General features: G+C 36.2%; 1 protein-coding gene and 1 long non-coding RNA gene across 3 annotated transcripts in view; both read left to right on the forward strand.

The window, feature by feature from the left end:
* LOC138705125 (uncharacterized) overlaps positions 1-26,157 on the forward strand; it is a 208,425-nt gene that overhangs the window by 105,340 nt on the left and 76,928 nt on the right. The window lies entirely within an intron of this gene.
* LOC138705126 (uncharacterized) lies at positions 173-17,887 on the forward strand. Its single transcript, XR_011333636.1, has 3 exons — positions 173-577; positions 2,820-2,999; positions 15,441-17,887. It is a non-coding gene; the product is annotated as an uncharacterized lncRNA (long non-coding RNA).

The raw sequence follows: 26,157 nt of genomic DNA on the forward strand, positions 1-26,157 counted from the left end.
AAATACGTTTTAAATATAAAATATGAAAACGACAATATTTAAATTTCCTTGCGGTCGGTTGACTACATTTTAAAATAAGAAGACCAGCTTTCTTGGTGTCATGCTCGATAAGTATCTTAGTTATCTTTTGACATTGATAACCTTTGTAATGTTTTAGACTCAATAAGGGGGGCAAAGACTAATTGGGATTTCCCAGTCTCTGATTGGGTCAAAAACCCTGATGGAACTGATATTTAACCCTAGTGGTAAATTTCGGTGAAGTCCGGAGGGCCTAATTAGTCAAATCCACTCTCCTCACCTCCACGCTGGGGCCCCCTGGGATCTTTCAAGATGCGAAAGAGAGAGTGGTGTGCGGAAAGCAATGGGAAGCTACCGCATTTATATATCCCAAGAAGATATGTTGAAAATGCCATGATGAGTCTTTCCCTGGTAAAAAACTCCGGACGTAAACTATCCCCCCAATCAGATGTCCGGGTGGGGGATACTGGGGAAGGACATGTCATGACACAAGACACAGAAGAGAAGAAAAGAAGATCAACGACTGCAACGAGGGATGAGAAGACACCAGTTCTACCGGGTGAGTTGGAAAACATGAAGGAAGCAATGAGAAGAAACAGAGTGGATGTGATGGGAATGTCAGAAGTGAGGTGGGAAAAAGTGATGAGTTGATGAGTGATGAATAGGGCTCGGAAGTTGATGAAATATCATATTTTTTCTTATACTTCAGAGACAATGCAGGATACAATATAAACTCTTTACACTTCAATAGAGACCAATATAGCCTACTTTTATTTTGCATTTATTTGCACTATTTGGTATTTTATTGTTTTTAGGAAATGTTCTACTTTCTGTTGCATTATTGCCCTATTGTTTAGAAAGGACCTTTTTTACGGTGTAATCATAGTCTACATTCCAGAACCTACTGCAGATAGCGTCATGCAGGAATTTGCCTTATGGTTGCAACAACCTTAACTTCTGATCACGTGTGTGATGTGATTGTCCCCCATTCAATGCAACAGAACAAATACTGCAGCCGCAGTGCTCGCAGTTAGCATATTGTATTGCACAAGTAAAGACAGTATTGATAGAGAAAGTGCTGCTTCTATAGCAGTTTCTCAAGGCTTGCTGGCTGATCCTCAAATTAAGGAATGTCAATGTTGAGGTTTTCTCTGCAGTTTTCCCTCAACCCATATAGAGCAAATGTGTCTTTATCACGCTTGTTTTTGCACTTAATTATTTTATTCAGATGCTAGATAATAATAGCATTTGATAAAGAGTCGTAAATTAACGCATGAGAAAAGATTACTAGCACACGGGTTCAAAAAAGTGAAAAATTACTTCATTATTATTGATTTACTGCATTTGTTAAAAGATTTCAGTATTATATTAGCGTATAAAATGGACAGTTTCTAATAACATTGCAGGAGGAAGATGACTGTTTGTACAACAAAGATGCACTTATAATACATCACATAAGTATTTTGGCATTATATTTAATGTGTTTGAAATTTGTTCCAATAAACATAATACTTCGAATACTTCCTACAATAAAGCATTATACTTAAGTAAACATACAAACGTGGCCAACATGCTGTTGTGTTAACACTAAACATCATTACACCGTAATAATTATTATAATTTACGTACTTCAGAAGAATGCTCTCCAATTGAGACCACATTTCTAATTTCATGTGTGCACTTACCAACTCTGTGATGCAATGAATATCATTTTGATTATTTACACACAATTGCACTGATAAATTGTCATATATTTTAATACATCAATATATTTGTGACACACCCTCAAAATTAACCAACAAAAAGTACAGAAACACTGGATTGAGATTAATGATCCACCTGCTATCTTTTTTAAAGTATCTATGTTACATAGGTCATCAAACGAATTAATTTTGTCCATTTGCAAGCACTTAATTTGTTGCTGCTCAAATCTTTGAATGCACTTGTTAGCAGGGTCCATTCTTGTTGAGGAATAAGATTATCTATTTGTTCCCGTAAACCTGGAAATAGTTATAAGAGATCTGCTTTAGGATTATTCTTGCACATTTCCTTCTCTGTCTCTAGAAACATGTACTAGATACAAATCGTTTACTTCAAAGTGTTTAATACACACAACTGAATGCTTTGTTGGTGTGAAAATATTTCATAGTATACGAGTAGCTTCCAGCCACATAACTTATCTTTTCAGTTGGAAATTTGAGAACTGTAATGTAACACACTCACTTAAAGCACTCTAGTAATTTTTGGTACACACAGAAACATAACATTTAGGAGCCATCTGTAAATAAAAGAATATGGATGATTTAATTTCATTTTTTAATAAAAGTCTAAACTTCTTCATTTCAGTTCTCTGAATTTATTTTTCTTAGAGGTTATGCCATTACTACGTGCTTCATCTTTTGATTCCTTTTCAGATTTTACTTTTATGATTCACTTATAGTTAATAGTTTAATTTGGTGATGTACATGTTGTCATGCTACTCTCCATCCAAGTGGTTATGTCACACAGTCGTCAAAACAGGGGAAATGATATGACAATTACTTACTTAACGGGGCCCTTTTCTTTAAATTATTTTAAACAGTTGTATAATATTATGTAAACTTCCAATTCCGTACAGCAAATATTTGCAGAGAAGAACTTAACAGCTCAGCCACTAGCCCTTACAGAGAGGACAGGAGAAACGAGTGGGACGAACTGGGATGAGACATAACCTTTCAGCTGGACAGTACCTATTTATTCTCTTCATAGTTAACTATCAGTGTATTACGAAGATTTCAGTTCAGAATTACACTGCCTTTTAGCTCGACATGATACAACTGGCAAGCTGATGATGCTAGACACTGCCACCCAGACCTAGAGCAGCGACCACTTCGAGGAATCCAGCAGACGGTACGCCGAGTGGGAGGAGGAAGTCAGGCTGGAGGAGCTGCAGCATCTGCAGAGAGTGGCGATTCGTCTTTTCGACTTCTCTATGTACTCAGGTACAGTAACTGTTTACATCCTGAAGTAGATGCTCTTTCAGCTATGCACAAGCAGAATCCCAGAGCAGTGCAATCAACTAGTCGGCCACTATTGTTATTCCATTTCAACATGCTTGGGATGGGAACATTTAAAGTAAAACTCAATTTAGGCCATGGCCCTTAAAATTAAAAATATTTGATTCTGATTTAGGCTACATTCATTCCCTTTACAAATGTGTACGGCAAATAGCAAGCGCTGTAATAAAAATGGCTGATTTGTCGGCATTTCCAGCGCAAAGGATTGCGGTACTCTGGATATCCACATACTCTGTGAACAAGTTCAGGAGACTTGGATTCTTACTGGTAGGGAATAGGGCATTTATCCAGTGGATTCACTTGTTCAATTTGCCTTAGTTCATAGAACCTGTTCTTAAATGTTTGTAGTTAAAACAAATTAGGTTCTTGACATAAAAGGAAGAATATTAATTTAACATTTTAACACGAAATTATCTAGTTTTTTAATTTGACATTAAATATAATCGTGTCATATTAAATTATTGTTCCTTATCCAAGTGTGCAGGCAGTCAAAACAGAAATACAAAATCGACGGCCCAGCTTGAAAGGGAAACAACTCAAAATTTAAAGTTTAAAGAAAGCTGCATTTTGAAGCTTTATGTTGCTGTGAAGAATCAGAGGATCGTTTAACTTAATCCAAATTCAATTAATCATGTTTTATGTATGGTTGAAGCTTTAAACTTCATTTTTCTCACAACTTTAAATTTTGAGTTGTTTCTCTTTAGAACTGGCCTGTCGATATTACTATGCTTGCAGGCTTGAGACTGATCTGCAATTACTTTGGCAGCCGTCTACCAATATCCCTTTCTCTTTGAGTGCTAATATCGCATACACAATTATGAACCATAATTCATTATTCAAAAACATAATTTAAATAAATAAATATATTTTCAGCTACAAAATACATTATTAAGCACATTAATAAGAGAGGGTAAAGGTTGGTAAAATCGTGATATGAGTAATATCGTAATAGTTGGTATGAGAATTTATTACAATTTTACTTATCGAGACAAAAATCTGTTTTTTTTGACAATGTATTAAGGACAAGTTCATGGACAAGTTGCTGCATCAAATCGGTCCTTCTCTCGCTCTGTAAAAGCATGATAAGCTATCAAACACAGTAGCACGATATTACTCTTATCACAATATTAACAAGATTTACCCTACTTCGTTTTCCTCTCTCCTACAATTTGTTATTCCATTTGAATGAAATATATTATTTCCTTCTTTTAAAGTATTGACAATTCATAGGGAATGGAATATTTCTCGAATTTTGGAAAAAAATATTTCTCAACATCTAATTACAGTAAATATACATTCTTCAATTCATTTATGCCTGATTTGAATTCGTGAAACATCGCGAAATCCGTATCAAGTCGGGAATGGGGTTTTTTAAGCAATTAGCGAATTATGTGCGCGAATTTTCAATTTTTAATTTTTTTTACTGCAATCGATAATCGATAGCTGTCGCACAGATAAGGTCGATATTTATGGTCGCTAGTATTGCACATTCGATACTGAATCTGTTTTAGTCAACGGTCAACGAGCTAGAAGGTTTTAATTCAAATACCTGGTCTAAACACACTCCTGACATCATATCTGATATATGTAGCGATGTGCGAGAATCGTATTGTGAGCATTGTGAGCCTGCTGAATGCCATATTATTTTGGACGTGTTGAGTGTGTTTGTTTTATTTGTTTATAGTGTCACAGATAGGCGAAATAACATTATTGTGTTCCCGTGCAAGTGAGGCTACAAGAATGCTTAATAATAAAATAGCTCCAATAGAGCTTTCCAGTATATAAGGCATAGGTTTTATTGCACAGACAAAAGTACAGTCATGTGTAAATTTTGTAATTGTGAGGTCTCGTGGGAAAGAAGAGATACTGTTGAGAAAGATTTGAAGTTGGTAAAACATGCATCGGCAATTAATTTTCGCAAGGAAGACGAACAATCTCTTGTGCTGACTTCTATTGCCACTTGTTTTTGCAGTGTGCAAAACAAAAAGAAAAATTGCGAATATCTGGGAAAAAGTGTTGGAAAGACTTTATAAAAACGAACATACCAATTTCCAAGCTCGAAAACGAACAATGTGAAAATACTGAAAAATTTAATTGAAAGCACCGATTTTCCCATTTGAAAATCCCACATTTTGCACTTTGAACTCAACAAAAAATTCCAGTCTCTAACGATTCAGAATGCTTTATGGTTGCTGGGTCGTTAGTAGTCAATAACATTTAAGCTGTGCTCATGTTTGAATCTAAATCCACACAGCAATCAAGTCTTCAAAAGGCTTGTTTTTTAAGATCTGATGCATGCGAGGTGAGAGACCACACTATACGAGCAATAGTGAGTGGTTTGTAAAGCTAAGAGGTGCGCGGTCAGAAGTGCGTTCCACCATGATTGTCTCAAATTCGGCAATCCTGAGTATGAGGCTTTTACATGAGGTGGGTCCTTCATCTTTCCAGGCAAGAAATGTTTATCATCAGAAAGATTGTCAAGGGGTGACAGTACAAAAGTTCATGTCAGTTCACATCATGTTTCAACCAAGCTATCACTGGTGAGAGAACAACAGGATGGAGTCTGCAATAGATCGCCTACCAAGAAAATTTTATCTTCTGAGAGAACACTAAGTCTGCCAGAGATACGTACATGATACCGAATCTCTTACAGTCCAACTAGAAACAGTAAGATTAAACATGCAAAATACATTTGATACTCTCAGTCAAGTACTTAGTTATGTCAATATTCTAGAATCTGACATAAGAGATCTAAAAGAGAACTCTTCACTTAAAAATTACATGTGTTTGCTAGTAGCTAACAGAAATTCCTCCAGTGTCTTGACATGGTAGTGTGATCCAAAAAACCGAACTTTCAAAAATTCAAATTCCCACAAGGCTAATATTATGCATTAATGTGTAAAACAAGCACAAAAAATTTCATTAAAATATTACCATTTACAAGTCGCTCCAGAGCTGAGAAGTTTATAATGTGTAACATAGTGAAAGAAAAAAGTCAGGGCAGCTTTTGAAGGAGTAGAAAACTCTTATCGGTGTTTGGATAAAAGTTATAGAAGAAACTGTTTCTATTCATCTTCTTCAATGTCTCATTGTACTTTTGGAACAGGTTGATAGTGCGTTCTGTCGTGTCATTTACTACTTTCGTCTAAGAGGAGCAATCACGAAGTTCCTTGAAAACCACTCTGTAGGAAGTCTGTGCAGGAAAGATTGAGATTTGTCTCTTCCTATTTCAGTCTTCAAATAAATAACTGGTTCTCAATGTTATAGGATTCTCCAATTTCAGGTTTTCCAATTTAGCCATGTTCTGTAGTCATTGAGGAGTATCAGGTTTCTGTGGAGGCTGCAAGTTTGTTACTATATTTTCCTTTTTTGCTGGTTAAACGAATTGAGTCCGCAACAGACCACATTATTTAAAGCCTGTTTAGTAAATGATGATGATGATGATTGTGATGATTTTTCTTTTTCTCTGTGGTCACTTGGTCATCAAAAAGCAACTAGATGCTCAGAGAGAAACCAAAGATGTTGGCAAAATGCCATAATAGCCTATAATTGTGCTTTCTTATCTACAGTTTGGTTGGGATATTTCTTATGGAGAGTAAGAAGCTTGATATCATTATATGGACTTTAAATACCAACAAATACTCTCTAACATTAATACTAGAAAGCTTTCCTGTTTAGCATTGCAAGCGGCGGCGAAAAGTAACAGTGCTGCCATCTAGCGGCTTGAAACGTTCGCACACTCCGTGCGTCGTGCTGGATTACGTGAGGAAAAGAGGAGAGGTGTGCATTTGATTTCAATAAGAAGCTGCAAAGCAATAAATAGTATACTTTAGAGTCACTTTGTTCATAACATTTTTAATTAATAACAAATTACAAAGTTATTAGAATAGAAATGAATTGATAAATTCTCATATTTTCAAATTTGATGAAATTTAGTTGTGCATGACTTTAGCAGCTTTCATACATCGCTTGTTTTCTTTTTTAGCTGTATGGTTGTCCATTTTATTTTTGATGTAACAATTTATTAACACATTGAAATATTTGTCAATGAAGACATTGGCACAGTCACTGCAAATGGACATGTTAACAGGGAGCACTACCATTTTAACTAGTTCTTTTTTTACACCAATTCTAGTTTTATAAATAACATGATCAGTTTCTTTGAAAACATCAGAACACAATTGGCTGAGCATTAGAGAAACATCATTAGGAAAAAATTTTTGAATCTTTACAGTATTTTTTATTTGCGATGTGCGTTGTTACGTCATTGTTGGGGTTTTCTTTACAAGATAAATTTCTTCGACAAATTTCGTGATTTATTCTGCTACACACCCAACCTGCAACATAAGCTCTTGCATTTTCTTGCAACACGGTTTCTTCATTTGTATGCTGTACATTTTTGTCAACAGTTACATCCAAATCGGAGACATCTGTAATGCCTGGACTGCAAAAATTCAATTTAGCTGCCTCGATATCTCCTTTCTTGAGTAAGAAAGAACAAACGTCAGCTTCACAGTTGCTTGTTTCAGGAGGACTTAGGAATTGATTCATCATGATTGCCCGAATTGTAGCTCTAAACTTCGAGCAGTCTGGAGTTACGTTGTTTCCACCTTTAGATCGAATAATAGAAAAGAGATTTTCTATGCAGTCTTGTGTTAATCTTCTTGTTATTAAAAATTTAAATCCATAATTATAATGCAATTCTTTCCATAGCAGTTTTAAAGATTGTAAATTTTCTAGCCAGCCATTTATACATTTTGGGTTCATTTTCCTGTTGTTTATTACCTGGATATTTCTAAATGTTTTTTTCTATTTCATTAAAAAAATTCCAGTGTGTGGAATTTTCACTTAGTGGCCTATTTAAGGCTTTACTAGTTTGGAAACTAGAAGAGTTAAAACAATCAAAAGCTTTATCCATGAACAGGATGAAGTCTGCAGTAGGTTGAGCCTCCTCTGGTAACTGTTTGAATTTTATGAGTGTTGCCATAGCTTTTCTTACAGAATGACTTAATAACTGTGTAGCAAGGCACACTCGCATCAGTGTGAATGGTGGTAGATTCAAGTGATTAAGTTTTACTTTAGGACAAAGTCGGGGATTCATATCTTTATCTATAAAATAAAGTTTTTCTAGGTATTCCCACTTAATTAATTTATCAAATAGCTTAAAATTATAATGTTTTAAATTATTCCTTACGCTCTTAATCAAATGTGGTGTATCATGAAACAAATAAATTTTTTTCACCATCGTGTTCAAAATAAGGCTGTACTTCATTACATCCAAGCAGTCTTCTCAATTTAGTGTTGTTTGATCCTTGGTCTGAAACAATCGCTTTAGGGATAAATCCCGTATCTTATATTTCATTTATTTCATTTCAAGCAGATGTGATTTTAAAATCTCTGCAGGCATGGCATCTTTCGATAGAAAATAACCAATGGTTTGCTTAAAATTTTTACACATTCCTCGAATCATAAAAACCATTCCTTGGTTTGCAAGTGGTACCTCTGAATCTTTTACGTTAGTTGGAGATTGTTGGTTAGGGCTGTGTATACCCAATTCAATGAATCCCTCAAAAATGTCCACTTTAGCATTGTACGTTATATTTTCCTTCAAATACATTTCATCTACAGCAAGTGTTACTACCTCTTCATTTAGTGGCAGCATTCCAGACTTTACTTTTAATAATTGTAAAATGGTGGGATTTATACCGGGGCCTTTACCAAATCCATGAAGCCAATTTCGGAGAGATCTGACTGTTAGCAAACACAATTTTCTCCTTAAAAATCTGTAGCCCTGAGGTGAGCAATAATGGAGTGCCAATGCAAAACTTTTATCGTAACTGGAATACCGCCTTCCCAATTTTTTCTTTCTTTTTAAGCGCACTTGCGACATAATGAATTCATCATTAGAAACAATTTTGATTAAATCAGTATTTGAACTGGTTGTCTTCAGAGCTCTCACTTCCACCCGAAGGGATGAAATAATTTTTTTGTGTTTAGATACCAACTTTTGAGCTGCAATCAATTTCTTAGAAAGTGTCTTTATCAGAAGATTTTGAGCCATCTTTGACCTTTTAGGATTTCTTGCATCTTAAAAAATAAACAGGGACTTAATTTAGTGAAATATTAATAACGTCTTGAAAGTCTAGGGCTAGGTAAATAATATTTTGCGAATAACTAACTGAATCAGTTTTTATGAGAAAACATGAGTTCACACACTTTCTTCACAAAATCAATAATTCGTATTTTTATGTTACGTATACAATATGCGTCTATTTAGTTTGAAAAAGTCATGACTTTCTATATTTTATATGGAGAAACTATAAAGAAATTGTGTTTGGTATGATGGAAGTAAAGTAGTTTTATGCAGTTTAATAACTGATTCACTTAGCACAGAGAACATGTTATTGCTAATGTACTATCTGATTATGAGGTACCTGGTAGAGGACTATCGTCATTTCTGTCTGGAATTGGAGAACCTGTCACCTCCTCGATGGAAGGTCTAATGCGTTTCTTTGGGGACCTTCGTGGTTCTTTCATTGTACTTTGACCCATATTTTCGGAAGAAGGAGTTGTTAAATTCAGTGAAGGAATAGCTGTTCTCTTCAGTCTGTTATTAAAAAAATATATTAAAAAGTAACAGGTCTATGACTCATTTGAAACTTCGGTACTTTTCCAATTACACCTTATTTTTACTTACTCCTGACTTTTCAAATTAGGGTTATTGAAGTCCGATAATCTAAAGTGATCTGAACATATTCTGTGATTTTTGTACAGATACTCTGTTCCTCTAGTTTTAAACGTTTCGTCTAGGTCCTGTCTTTTACATTTATTTACCCATATGGCACATCTATAAGACAAAAACAAATAACAGTAATAATAATAATAATAATAATAATAATAATAATAATAATAATAATATGATGATGATGGTGAGGACACGAGACCTGTCATGTGAATCGTGCGAGTGGGGAAAGAATGAGCTAACAGGAAGAGAGTTTGTTTCATGATTAAAATTATACGAATCTACTGACACGAAAGTTCATCTCAGACTAATTATCTTCCTTCTCCATACCCATTGGTGAGAGCCGCAACACATGATAAGGTCACAGAACAAGTTATCTACTGACTCTACTGTAATAATCATCATCATCCTGTGGCAGAAAAGTAATAGACTACTTGTATTTACATGACCACTCACTCACCTACTCACTTCGGAAATCTGAAGAACGATCTAGCATCTTTTTGCCAAGCGTAGTTTTTACAGAAGAACACAGAACAAACAATTCCACTTTTCTCTGACATTTTGTGGAACAGCCATGAGAATAATCCTTACGACTTACACCACGTGTTGTAGTACAAAACTCTTGTTAGATGCAGTTTACCGCTCTACGTGCCACGTTATCCTCACTGTCAACATTCCCTGCCACTAGATAGCACTGATGAGTCATTCGCCTCTCTTATCGTGAACTTTCCAGTATTAATGTTAGAGAGTATTTGATACCAATAGATGCTTTGTTCCACTCTCTAATGTTATCTAGTGTCTCAGTAATGGCTCCAGCTACAAATACTGCTGCACAATCTGGAAGACTGACTCTATTCAAGGCACTGACTACTTTAGGTGACTGGAATATGGTTTTAGGGACACTAGGTGGTGAGGAGGAACATCTGAAGCGGGTAATAATGTTAAAAATCAAGATAATGGTTCAGACAGTCGATATGCATTCTCGCTATCAGATGCACTAGGTGATTAACATGATGAAGAGGGTCGGTTGCTCTTCCTTTCATGGATATAAATTCACTTCTTCATGTCCACCGAGTTAGCGCTGTGATAATGCGTCTGCCTTCAGACTAGCCGGCTCAGGTTCGATTCTCGGCAGGGTCAGAAATTTTCATGTAAGATTTCTACCTCGGGACTACGAGAGATGGTGGTGCACAACTTTTACTCACTAAATTGTGCACCAGTATGCTTGAATTAAATTCCAAATCTGTCCACGTGCATATGAAAAGAAGGCATATGTCACTGTTGATAGTGATTCATCCATAGGATGGGGACATTAAGCCTGGTGGTCCCCTGGGTGCTATTCAACAGGAGTAGGCTACGTGCCGGCACCGGGTTTCTCCCTTTCTTTCTTCCTCACCTTTGTCATCGTCCTCATCATTTCCTACACTACACTTACACATATACTCACTCTAATACACGACATAACTCTTAACAGATACACATTATGCATAACGTGGCCTGCCGAGTGGTGTGCAGCTTGAAAAATGGGTCACAGTCCTGCCATCTATCCGCGGTATGCAGAATCACGCAAGTGAAGTGGGTAGGCATTAGACACACACAGACTTCACTTCTTCGTACCGAGCTCTCTTCATTCATTCTTGGTTTCTTTTGCAGCTGTTTGACATCACTACCTTCCATGCTACTTCAAAATACTTTTCTCTTTGCTTTTCAAGAAACATCTGGTCCTCCTCATTTCTAATCTCTTTCATTGCACGTGTCAAACTACTTGCCCAGATCTCTTTAATGTGTTTTGTTTCATTACATTACTTCCTTGCGGTCTGCTCTTTTTTTTTGATCCAGATATTTATCATAGTTTGGGAAGTTTCTTAACACACAAATCTATTCACAGAGTTGGAATCCTTGCATGCTCCCTTAGGTCAATTTGTAAGTATGTTGGAGGGGCTTGTCTTTGTCCAAGAGATGAACCTGTACACTTGGAGCATGTCTAATCCACGTGGTAATCTTGCTGTCGACAATTTAGAGATTGGCTTCCCAAGCAGCCAGTTCATTGGGGAAGATCTCAAACTATTAGACATATTCATTTACTCATACCCGATAAAATTGACATAAATTACACTAGCCTGCGAATTTCAACTTTGTGTTTGTTGCTAACTAAGTAATGTGATTTTATAATATAATGTTGATGTGCTGAATCCGAATTTTCAATCCGTTTGCTTCTATCACATCAGGTGTGTTTGCAAAATCACTTTAAATGTATTTTATAATTACGTGAATTTCATCACAAACTTTTTCATTTCACTTTTTTATTTCAAATTCAAAAGCAATATTTAAAACATACAACTTGCTGAAATTATGTGTATGGTTGTTCGTACATGTCACTAGAGTGTTTTTGCTTTGTTTTATCTTGTTTACTTCACTATTGGATGTATAAATTAGCACAATGTATCACACAAAAAATTACACCACTTGCTTCTTAGTTGAGAAAGTTTTCCTGTTCCTCTTTCTTTTATGTTTCTCTTCAGGTATTTCATGCTTTAACATCCAACAATAATCACCAAGCATACTGATGCTCCCACGTCCCTGGTACCTTCTTTCGAACTCCTGCAGATCCTTGTGAAATCGTTCATCTTACTTTTAGCTGAAAAATTCTAGATTTCCGGCAAAATAATCTAGCTGAGAAAACAGAAAATTTTGATACTCATCTTACAACCAAATTCCTTGTATGCTTCAAGCATGTTAGCCACAATGTTTCGGTAATTAGGATCCTTGTTGCCAAGAAATTTTAAAACAACATCCATGCTGATTTCTCCTTTTCATCCATACTGTTTTTAAATGCTGCACCAGACATGTTTTCTTATGTCAAGACCATTAAATATGTATCTTCTTTCAATTTGCTTCAGATAGTAGTGGAAATTTGTCACATATGTACTTAAAACAGCCTCCTTCCTTATTTAAAGCTTTTACAAGCTGTTTCATTAAGCCAAGCTTGATGTGGAGAAATGGCAGCACAACTTTAGAAGAACTCACAAGGCTTTGGCGCACAACATTCTTACAACCGACTTCCAGATTTTGTCGAGGTGGCCAGTCTTTCATAGTCCAGTGATCAACTCGTACCCTACTATCCTATAGGCAAAGAATGCATGGAAATTTGGTAAAATCATATTGTTGACCCAGCAACTTAGTAAGAACTTTGAAATCATCACAAACTTGCCAGTTGTATTCCTATAGTCTAGTCGCAATGACAGCAGTTGCAAATTTGTGTATGATTTTTTGAGGATCACTGAATAGGCAATGGGCACTGAACCAAAAACGTTTCCGTTATGAAGGAGGAAATCCTTTAAACTTCGCTTGGAAGCATCAGTGAACATTCTCCATTCACTTAGGTCATAGTTTGGAAGTCCAAGTTTTAGCATAAATTCTTTCACATTACTGCAATATACAAAATTATCATCTTTGGAGAAAAAGTATTTAAAACCTATTTTATGTTGTCAGTACCATTAGAATGACGTTTGTTTAAGATTTTCTGGTCGCACAGGGATTGGTATACATTAGGCACAGGTAAAATGGCTGACCGAATAACTGAATACACGATTTGATTTTTATGTTTAGAATCGTACCCCTTCACATCACACGAACAGAAGTAGCAGTCATTACTATGGTTCGACTGCTCTCTCCAAACCATAGGTACTCCAAAAGATAGCAACGGTCTTCTCCAATTGATCAAATGACGAAGTTCTTCAGTGCATACTCTACATACTTTGTGTGGTGCCCAAGCTTTACTTTGGTTTCCAAGTTTGATTCCAAAATAGGCATGGTATGACTTTTTCACAAAATGTGTATTATTACACCTCTGCTTAGGCGATGTGTATATCCTACATAAGTTATATAACAAAAGTGGTCTGGATTATTTAGACATCCTTGATGCAACATGGTAAATACTTTCTTACTGAACTAAAAACTTTCAACATTCTACTCCACAATAAAGCTTCAAACTGATTTCGTTTCGTTTCCAGATGAAATGCAGACTAATGAAATGTGAGAGAAACTAGACGAGTTGAGTTGAGTCTCTCACCAAGGAGTGGCTGACATTTCTATCTTTCACAAATAAAAATAATGACAAGGCTGCACGTTATTTCGCCCTAACTTCCTTATGTGCTTGCACCCCCTATCTGCTAAGAAACATCCAGTGTCCTTGGTTTTCAAAATAAACACCTTAAAAATATGTTGAATACATTTGGTTTTCATATCCTAACATACTAAACCTACATATGTTAAAGTATTACAGTTTAAATGATTATGCTATAAATTGTCGTAATATATTATAAGAAAATAAAAATAACAAAAAAATGGTACGTGGTAGGAACTTTTTGGCTTTGAATTTGATTTCAGCATGCTAAAAATACCCTAAAAACATTAAAACTTTGGAGGCAGGAATTTCATCGCTGACTAGTGTTATTAGAATGGAGCGACCTCTGATATCACTTCATTAACTTAAAATTTAACTACAAAATAGCAGTTTGACTGTCAAGAGACAAAAGCGAAGTATGTGGAGCTAAGATTAGAAAAACTTCAGTTTTTGCCATAGTATTATGGACAACCCCAGTCCATGCTTATCTTCTTCTTTCATATTGTTGGACAGGGAACTGTAAATGTGTAGAAAATAGTGTAAAAAACTCTTTTGTAACTTGTTTTAGAATCACTCTACCTATTTTTGTCTCAGACTGCCAAAAATGAATTATGTGGGAAGACTTTTTTAATTTTTTATATCGATAGGGATGTAAGTTCGTAATTATGCGAGTCCAAGGAACAAATCTGTGATAAAAATTAATAATAAAATAGGAAAATAAAACAATTAGATACTTGGAGTATTGACAGTCTACTGAAGATATCACTCTCTTCTCCACCAAAGTGTGCAGGATGATTTCTTCTTCATCCTTAACTTCCTTTCCCAAAAGTGGCAAACAGGCAGAGAGATTCATTGGACACAACTGATCCACTAAATCCTCAGCATGAGGAACCACAAGCCTCGCACCTCATTGCAAAGATGGCACACAGCACTGGCCTGCACCTCACATGCCAAGCCTGTAGTAGTGGTGGTAGAGGTTGCTATCAATGGGCCGGCTCGATTTCTCCATAGGTATTGACAATAGGTACACTCTGGTGGCTGTTTAGTATACTTGGGGTTTGCCAAAGTGTCGCCATATTAGTTGTGAGTTGCTTGACGCAGACACAAAGCAAAAGTGAAATAAGGTAAGATTTTCACGTTTTTCTTTTAATTTACTAGTGTAATGAAGGAAGCATTTCTGTCAAATATTAATCCTGTATAAATTTCTGCAGACACTGTCTGAAAGTACGATGAATTCTCGTTATTTAGTCATATTTCCATTAAAAATTTAGTTACCTTGGACGGATAGAGAGTCATGTTAAACGATGCACTGCTAGTTGCCTTCAATGAGTCGGTCTGCATTGCTATGAATGGGCTAGTGGCCCAATGATGGAAACCATAACTACTGTTTCGAATTAGTTAACAAAGAGCCGTGCTAGCTGATTTAATACGTGTATAATGTAAACTAATGATTAGTTATACATGCATATATTATAAATATGTATGTTTTCTTTCCTAGATACCGTCAAAAATGAAATATGATTGGTGGCAGGAAGATGGTATGAGTCGTGCTTTAGCTGCAGTACGAAATGGTGACATGGGTGTCAATGAGGCTGCCAGAACATATAGTGAGCCTAGGGTAGCATTACAAAGACATTTAGCGGGCAAGAATTGTTTTGCTATTGAACATAAAAAAAAAGTATAGGTATCAAGCTGATCTTCCCACAGAAGTGGAAAATGAATTTATTGCTAATGTTCTCAAACTTGAGGAAATTAGGCCTATTGTGGTTTTACGCCAAGGGAATTGCGCTTGCTATCTTTTGATATAACCAAAAGGAACGAAATCCCTCGTATATTCAGTAAAGAAAAGAGAATCGTCGGAAAGAAATTGTATTATACATCCCGAACTTAACTTGCGTCAACCAGAGTCGACCTCTTTTGCTCGAGCTAAGGGGTTTAATAAAGAAAACATAAGTCATTTTTTTGATACCTTGCAGAAAATTGTTGACGAAAACCAGCTCAATTCAATGGGAGTATTCAAGGTTGATGAGACTGGTTTATAAACTGTGTAAAACAAACCTAGAAAGATGCTTGCCTTCAAGTTAAAAGAGCAGTAGGTTTGACAGCCAGAGGCAACAGAGGTTTCTCTACTAATCCAGTTTGCTGCACAAGTGTTGCGTGTCAGTATGTTCCACCACTGATCATCTACAAACGTGCGCGTTCTGCAAAAGGATTAGAAGATGGAGCTTCATTGGGAACAATTTTTGCTTATTATCCTGAAAGTGGATACATTAACAAATATGTATTTGTGAGGTGCTTAAGGCATTTCATCGGCACTGTCCGTTCTTCAAAGGAAGGAGAAGTCTTGCTTCTTCTTGATGGACATTCAACTCACACCAGAAATCTCATCAAGCTGGCACACACTACTCTTAGGCTGCAGCCATTGGACGTGTCGTTTGTTAAGCATTTGAGTAAGCAAACCTGAAGTTCTTACCCAATTTCATATACCACGACTGTTTGGTAAAACATGTGGACTGGCGGCAACAATAGGGACTGCAGTAAATGGATTTGCAAAAACTGGAGTTTGGCCAGTCAACAGGGCCATGTTCCAAGATTGCCATTTTGTGGCAACGATGCAGTTTGAAACAGATGATGTTCCCATTTATGAAGCTTCTACAATTGGACTTTTCAATGAGTAAATTCCAGAACCAAATTGGCCTAATACCGTGAATCTAGAAAAAGGAGCAATAGCATCTGGAAGTCAAGATAGTTTAGAATGTCTTCCAGCTGATGCAACAACGTTGGCACCAAAATTGCAAGTTTCCTTGGGTGAAATCTTCTCCTATACCAAACAAAATTTCTTTCGGAAGAAGTGCAAATAAAGCTCAGAGAATGATAGTGATCATGAGCAGTCCGTACAAGCAGAGGCTGGAAGAGGTAAAAAGCAAACAACTAAAAGGAGACGTCTTGAAAATTCTGCACCAGAGAAGTCAGCTCAAACCAAACTCTCGTTTTCTTCAAATAGTTCAACGAGGTGTAATTATAAGAAGGAGTCATGGTATTGTGGCCTCTGTTGCAATGGCATAAAAGGAGATATGATTCACTGTCTGTCATGCAACGAGTGGGTTCATGAGAATTGTGCTGCTGTTCCAAAGAAGCCAAAGTGTTCTATTGCGAAAACTGTGACTAAAGTTTGACAACGTTTTATAAAAGTTTCGTTTTTTTCTCATGTTAGCTGCTATAAAGAAAACTGAATTCATGGTTTCCATTGCACGTTCTTTTTTAAGTTTTTCAGTTTTTTATTTGGTCAGCCAAAGAGAGAAGAAGGATAGAGTTTAATTGGCTTAACAATAAGTAATGGTATTTATAGTCTAATACTTCAATTGTCTTGATATGTTTTGTTTTTAGGTATATAAATTGCTGTTTTGTTTGATTAGCCCTTAAACTTTCAACTTTCGTTATTTTTTTAATGTTTTAGTTCTGTTTAATCACGCTATAGAACAAATAGGGCCTAAAGTCTTTTCTTTTTATTTCTTTAAGATCGTAAATAATTTGAGATATAAATGCTGCAGGTCGAAGCCTGATTACCAACTGACAATGATGTATTTCATTTTCTTGTGTTAATGAAATATCTGAAGATTTTTGTAAGTGCCCTAGTGGTCTTGCTTGTGTTCGAATACACATTCTGTGGTTCCACATGCCAACACACTACTCATATTAATGCCGAAGATATTGTGTATAGGCATTTATTTAGATGCGGGTTGTTATTTAACAATATTATTCTGCAGCCCATTCATGGAAACTACCTGGTCCAATGAAGGAAACAAGCTTCTTTCATTGGGCCGATGATGCTTACTTTTATTTTCCAAATATTTCATTAACATCGGATATTTATAACCTCTGTTTGTAGCATAGTGAAAGATAATGTTTAAGTTTGCTTGAAAAAGGAAATAAATATTACTTTATCCGAGGATATTATATCAGATTTATTTTAAGTGGCCCATTGATAGCAACCTTACCCTATGTCTGAGAAAAGTAAAATTGGTTATGGAAAGACTCAATCCTGCCACTTTTTGCAACAACATATTGTATTTTCCCTGGACCAAATATACAATATGGCGTTGCTAGAAGTGGCAGTGATATGCTGAACATGTTAAATTACCTTGGTGTAACAGTGTGTGGTATAAGTGTGTATGCAGATGCATCTTGGGATAGTATAGTATTTCCTTATGTGGAGCACAACAAACAAGCACCACATTATCTTATTCCTGGCTGGTGCATCTTGGCATAATCCAAACAATACGTTGGTGTGAGCAGATATTGAAAGTTAGTTAGTTGGTGTTGTTCTGTGGATTTCTCACACTTTATCTGCCGTTATTGTGTTGGAGATACGAACGTTGGGAGAAAGTAAAAAAGATTTTGTGGATGCATAGAACAGCACTTGACCCATGCTGCCTCATTTCCAGGAAACATTTATTTATTTATTTATTTACTCTGGTGGAATTAAGGCCATCAGGCCTTCTCTTCCACATCACCAGAAATACAATACAACTACAAGAAAATTATACATCAATGCAATTAATCTACAGTAATGTTTCTGAGTAAAGAACACACAAACACATGTATTTCCTGCTTCTATTGTTTTTATTTAATTTGTGTATATAGTATAATGCTGTATATTTGTGCATATAATAGCATAGTAGGTAGGACAATGTATGTGATATGATGTGAGGCAACCCTCTGCTGCAGAGCGCACAGATGAAGTGTCAGAAGTCTACTCCCCTTCTTTGCGACACGAGACAGCATTTTAAATTATGCACACATACAAGAGAATGTTGAATTGCACTTTTCCTTTATTTGTAGCTGTTTATTATTGCGTCATTTAATATTTTTAAATTTGCGATTATTAGCAGAGAGAACCAGTTGTTAAAAAATTAGAATGACATCACAGGATATATCAATGGATTTGCACATACGATTACTGGAATTGCGATGTGTTAACCTTATGACCAGAGATTTCAACGTTGACTATGAAGCCGAACAAGCATGTACATAAGCGAAAATTTTAATATTATAATTTCAAGTTATCATAATACATACTTATTATTAGGAATTTTATACAATACAGGTCATTATGCAATGCAGAAAGAAAGAAGGGCTGACTATTATTTGGAAATAGGCCTATGTAGATACGACCTCAAGTGAAGTATTCATATCATGAAATAATGTTATTTAATTATTCTCTCTATTTACAATCCCCTAGTTACTTTCTTCTCACTATGTATGGGAGGTAACTCGGGCATGAAGTTCTACCTTGTTGACCCCAAAACGCCTTCATTGCATGTAAAGACGACACCTTCACACTTACAACTCTGCTCAAAAACATGACGGCTTTCCCTCACATTCTTCACTACGAGCAAGAAATAAACACTTAGCTCAGTTGCCAATTCTTGAAGTCATTGTCATATTTATTTCTACCATGCGCCTAAGAGCTGAGGAGAAAATGGGAGTTTATGAGGGTTTACCAATTCTAGGAAAAAAGGCCGTCATGTTTTGGAGCAAGGCATGCCCTCACCATTATTACAATCTAAAAAGCGCCCACATTCCAGTACAGTGTCCTGAAATTTTCGCATGGTTTACATTGTGTGAATACTGGGTGAAGAACTTTTAATTGCACAACTGAACAACACTGCACAACACAGCATGTCTTAGTAGTCTACTGTAGTGTAACGTTTATTGTTATAATTGCAACTAACAAACAATAAAATTACAAAAATTGGATAAGCAATAAAAAAATCGAGCGAGTCGGGTCAAATGGTAGTCTTTGAGCCTCGTATTTGGAAGGTCCTGGGTTCAAACCCCTTGGTCAGCCAATCTGATTGAGATTTTTTATGGTTTCACTCAATCACAAAGGCACATGCTGGATTGGAAATTTACATACCAAGATTCATGATCTCCTTAATCACCAATATAATAAACATTAAAACAAAATCTAAATCAGTTACATGAACATAAGCCATCTATAACACACAATAAAAACAGAGTCAGAACAAAAGTCCACGACCTATTGATATACCCTACACACGTGATATGACCACAGATGTTAAAGTGTGTATAAATAAACTTCATAAAAAAAGTTACCAACTGAGAATAAGTAAAACAGAGAAAATGTGATTATGGGATTTTTAGGTTAGGTAGGACAAATTTAATTTCAGGTAAAATTAATAATAGGACCTCAGAATGGCTCGAAATTAACATAGAAGTAAAACAGCAGTCTCTCCCTCCTTCTGTTTATAATGCACATGAATTACATTCTTCAGGAATTGAGACAAATGCGACATGGTCAGTTTCAGGTAAACAGAAATTTGAAAACAGTTTCATTGATATTTGCAGATAACCTACTTTTAATATCATCTGCAGAAAACTATTTACAATACTCAGTATATAATTTAAACATCATTGCAAAAAAAATATAACATGGAAATAAATACAGGAAGGCTTCTGGTGAAAATAACCTGTCCCTAGTAAAATATGTGTAGATGGCAAAAATTTTAGAATGAGTCAATGATTTTACATATCTTGGCTACAAATTAATATTTGATCATTATTTGGATATAATAAGCAAAATTGTAAAGTACTCCAAAACTATGGAAATAATAAACAGGATAATGAAACCTTCCCTGGTACAGAAAAGCACTAGAATACGCCTTTAACAAACGTTGTATTCTGTTATGGTAGTGAGGCATGGACTTTAAGGTGGATGAATGCATGAGATTTATGCAAAGAACAGCATGATATACAAAATGAGATCTTAAACGCAAAGACGAAGTAATGGAAGAACTCGGTCTGGAATCAGTATTCTATTTCATACAGAAATATTAGAACTGGATGAGCCATTTGGAATGTGTGAGATCCCACAGAATTCCAAAAGCTATGCTTCACTATCAACCCCATGGGAAAAGATCTGTGGGACATCCGAAAAAGAGTTGAGGAGAAAATTCCTGGTTATTATGAGATTGTAATACTTGACATGGCCTAACACTTGTATAGATTATGATGATGATGATGATGATGATGATGATGATGATGATGTTGAAGTCAGGTAGGTAGAGGTGTTTGGGAATGCTTCTTGTTGTGCAGCAGCAAAATGAAACAAAAGCATAGTGCGGTGGTTTTGGTTTTTCCACACCCATACTGCATATGCAAGGAATTTCCCACCATCGATTACAGTTAAGGGAAAATTATTACGTGCTGAAAATAAATTCTAAATATTATTGTTTTTACAAAATATACTAATTTGGGGCTTTATGCCACAAAATACTGGAATATGCTACAGTGCATGCTCAATAGTCCATTATAGGGGAATGTCTTGTGCTATCGGACAGCAGCTGGTATCGGACAAACTCAGTTGCCAAACAGGTGCTGCCATAAGCGGGAATAGGAAGTAACTAACAGATCCGGCTGCATGCTGTTCGCCACATTTAGTCCAGCTGTAGTGTTGTTTGTGTGTGGTTAATCCTTTTGTTGTTGGTGTTGTGTGTAGCCCTGCAAGGAGTTAAATTTGCCAGCAAGTTTCTGGAGTAAAAGTAAGTCGAGTTAGATTTTAAGCACAGTGATTAAAACAACATATTTTACTCTATAAACTGCAGTGTTAAAATCCCTTGAACTTCAAAGCTGCTCCTTCAGACATTTATTTGTTACTGCGCGTCATTCAGGTGGTATCGGACAATAAAGTGGCGGGCAGTATCGGACAGTGAAGGTCGTGATCCATGCATTGATAATAATGGCTCTGCATTTTATTTCAGGAAAAAAAAAGGGAAAAATAACAGGAAAATGGGAGGAAGAAAACATGGTATTGGCTGTACATAAAATACGTAACAAAGAAATGACAATAAGAGAAGCAAGTGTTCGTTTTAATGTACCCAGAAGTACTTTAGGAGATCGAATTAAAGCTCTTGAAGATGGTAAGGTAATCCCTTTGAAATCATGTATGGCCAATAGTGGGACTTTTCGGAGAACTTTTACTGACGAGCAAGATGCCGACATGTACAATCATATAAAGACAGCCACTCATGCCACTAAATAAAAATGAGTTTTTAAAACTCGCTTACCAGTTTGCAGAGAAACTAAAAGTTGTTCATCGTTTCAATACGACAAAAATGATGACCGGGAAGGAATTTTATTACGAATTCATGAAGAAACATAAAGATCTGAGCTTAAGGATGGCAGAATCAACCAGTTTACAGAGGGCAGCAGGTTTCAATAGAGAGCAAACAGACAGAATTTTTGATCAGCTAAGTGATCTGATGGGGAAATATTCGTACAGACCATCAAGAATATTCAAAGCAGATGAGACTGGTGTGTCTTGTGTCCACAACAATCACCTCAAAGGAAAAAAACAAGTGGGAAAACTAACATCTGGAGAGAGGGGTAAGAATGTTACTGTCCTTTCAATAAATGCTTCTGGTGATCAGTACAGTCCACCATTGTTTATCTTTCCACGCATGAGAGTTGATAATGACTTAACAAAAGATGCACCAGTGGGAAGTGTTTTTGATGGCCAGCCAAGTGGGTGGATCACGAAAGAAGGCTTCCTCAAATGGATGAAAAGTTTTGTAGACAAAGTGAATCCATGCGAAAAAAAGCCCTGTTCTTTTGATTGTGGATGGGCATGCCAGCCATAAGGGTCTGGATGTGGTTTTGTACGCAAAACAGCATCATGCTCACATGCTTAGCCTACCATCCCATATTACCCACAAATTGCAACCGCTTGATAGAGTTGTGATGAAACCTTTCAAGAATGCTTATAATGAAGCATGCTCTTTATGGATGAGAAAATATCCTAATCTGAAAATTGGTCTCAAGGACATAGCTGGATTGGTAAACCCTGCCCTGCATTTCGATCTTTGGCACCTCATCTCAGTGGCGTATACTGGTTAAAGGGTTTGGGCTACCACTGCCCCCATTATTACACAAAATATATTTTAAAATCCCTATAATAAAATTCCTTACATATTTATGTGAATTCCAGACGTCTTGATTGGGACGAAAATACGTTGATGACTTCGTCCTTGAAATTACAGTTGGGCCACTTGCAAAGTTTCTGTAGAAATGACTTTTCAATGGATATTAGTGCCAAGCCGGATAAACGTTCTTGTGTATGAGTTGATCTACAGTAGGATTTTATTCTCTTCAACGCAGAAAATGTTCTTTCTACCGATGCTGACGTAGCTGGTATTGTCACAATTAATGTTGCCAATTTAAGGACTTCAGGAATAACTTGGTTCAGCTGGTTTTCATATATGGCAGATAATATTTCGTGGATAGGTTTGTTCGAAAAATCAAAGACTTCTGCTGAATATATTACACTTAATTCATTTTTCAAACGTACTTGATCAAAGTGACTGTTATAGGACTGAAATAATTTGTTTAGTGCCTCATTCGGGAAGTTTTCTCTATAAGCAAAAAATTTTTGAGAATCTATAAGCTTTCCATAATCAGAAAATCTGTCAGTAATTTCCATTTGCATACGAACTAGTATGCTGTAGTACAGCTGCCTGTATTTCAATTCATCATCTCCTTTTCTTCGCTTTAATGGTGGTTCCATTGTATTGGCTGAAGAATTTTCATTTTCCATATTACTCCATATGGACGGAAACCCACTACATCTGAACTCGGATATAGTATTTTTTTAACTTTGATACCTCTTGCAAGTAGTATGCTATGTGTAGACTTTTTGTCTGAAGAATATTGTAGAGCACATCTGTATGTGCGAACACTGTAGCATAGACTTCAAGAAGAAATATATTCTGAAACTGTGTGAAAAAACTAAGATATCCTTGAGCCTGCACAATTACATCATCATAGTTTTCTTCAGAGTCATTACAAATTATATTTTGAAAGAAAGCAGTCCGTTTTTCTCTGTATTCCTTTACTGTATTTACAAGCCGAGATGTAAAATTCAATCTAGTTGGTGCTACTTTTGGGAGTTTCTTGTTCATAAATTCCTTGAGTTTTCTGATCTTTTAGGAGATGATGAGAAAAATGCAGCTAAACCCGACGGTGTTTTGAAAAAAATGCGGCATTCTGAAATGGATGAAGTAGTTTTTTGCAAAACTAAATTGAGAACATGGCTGTAACAATGGACAAATAGTGCTTGAGGATACTTTTCTTGAACTTTTGTTTTTAAGCCATTAATATTTCCCGCCATAACTGAAGCACCATCGTATGTCTGTGCAAGTAAGTTATTGCCGACATTGTATTCTGCTGTAACACCTTCCACATGCTGAAACAAAGCAGCAGCAGTTTTGTCCGATCTGACATTTGTGAATCCTATAATCCGTTCTTGAACATTGGCAGTACTGTCGACGTATCTTAAAACAGTGGGCAATTGACTCTGATTAGAGCAGTAACTTGTTTCATCAACAACAATGGCCACAAAAGGTTTTATGTTCTTTATCATAACCCCACTTATAGCAAATATTAAGTAATTCTGAATTGCGGGAGAAGTACCACGAAATACTGTTGAACTCTTAAGATGATTGGCCAGTAAATGGTCAAATTCACTTAAGGAACTTAAATATTCAATATAATTTCCTATATTGTCTGATTCCACACTCTCGTTATGACCCCGAAAAGCCAATTCTTGTTTTCCTAGAAAGCAGACTGCGTTAATAAGACGCAGTAAAATCTCCCGATTTTTTTTTTCACAAGAGCATTGTGTTGGTTGATGTGTAGAGCTTTTTGCTTATCCAGCTGTAAATCAATTCTTGTCTTCCAAAAGTTTGCAAAGTTCATGCTACTACAAATATGAGCTTTTGATTTGTCGTATTCTAGGACTGCCGTTCGAAGGGAGTTCATATTAGAAAACCCCTCTTTTGACCACACATTAGTTTCGTGGCTAAATAACAAACATGGCCAGCAAAATAGTTTAGACAGTTTAGAAGTACCACACAACCAATTCCACTTACCATATGATGTTGAAGTGAAATGGCGTGTGTACTCACGCTGTTTTTCTTTTACATCCATGGACAAATTTAACTCAGGAGTTGGTCTTTCCATTTTCACAATTTCAACTTTCTCGTTGTTATGTACGACGGTTAAAAGGCACTTTTAATAAACCTTCTATTACACAGTCATTTTCAACACAAACCTCTCCAGAAACTTGTTCTGCCATATTTTTCACAATATCACTTAATTGGGAAATTAAAATTAATAATTCACAATTAATATAACTCTTAGACACTCGAACAAATCACAGATTTAAAATAATGCACTGCAAGAACACAATCACATTCATGAGCTAGCATGCTAAGCGTATTGTTGCTTCGCGCCTACAAAGAAACCGATCACGAGAGCGGCAACTCGCCCGGCCTACACTGCACGATGGAAACAGAAGGGAGCGGGGGACGGGCAGTTGTGCGACAGGACAGCATGCGCGGAACGATCACAGGCTACCTCACGTAGCAAGCGGTTTCTCCAGTGATGCCGCCTTGACAACTTGTTTCTTTTTGTGAGCAGAGAGCGCATATAAATCTAACAATTACTTTAATTTTAATTACTATGGTAAAACTAATAATACAAAATTATTACATTATGTTATATTATAAACTTTTTCTTTTGTAATTTCCTTGGGCTACTGCCGGTAGCCCCGGTAGTCCGCAAAATACGCCCCTGCCTCATCTCATCATATTGTACTGGTGTGTTGTAAAATCTGCCTCCAGGAAAAGCGCCAATGCTTCTTCTTCATCATAGCATCATGTAACAGAGCTGCTAGTTGATGCCAATGTCCAGCTTTTTCTAATTTTGAAAGCTCTAGTAGATGTTTTATTCATCTCCTCTTAAAGCCTAGCATGGTGTTCACTGCCAGACTCGCAATACTTCATTTTTGCAGCAAATGTTAAACTTTCCGCACTTTCTGCAGATTTTCTTACATTTTCAATTTTTCTACGCTTAGACTTACTACTGTTCACCCCAAACTCTGCCTGTGGTCTTCTTCTTTTCTGTAGAGTAGGTTTCACAACATTTAAACCACATACAAACTCTTAATCTAACCACTGCTCATTGTTTTTAAAAAATCTATCACTCATCCTGTTCGATTTATCGAGTCTGCAAAACAAATTACTGAAAAAACGGGAAAAATGTCTTTCTAACAATTTAATTTGATCGTAGGTGTCTTCTATACCGATTTTTTTAAAAGAAACTGCAATACTACATCTTTCTGTTTTTCTCTACCG

Source organism: Periplaneta americana, chromosome 8 (genome assembly GCF_040183065.1).
Source record: "Periplaneta americana isolate PAMFEO1 chromosome 8, P.americana_PAMFEO1_priV1, whole genome shotgun sequence".
NCBI classification, from domain to species: Eukaryota; Metazoa; Arthropoda; class Insecta; order Blattodea; family Blattidae; genus Periplaneta; species Periplaneta americana.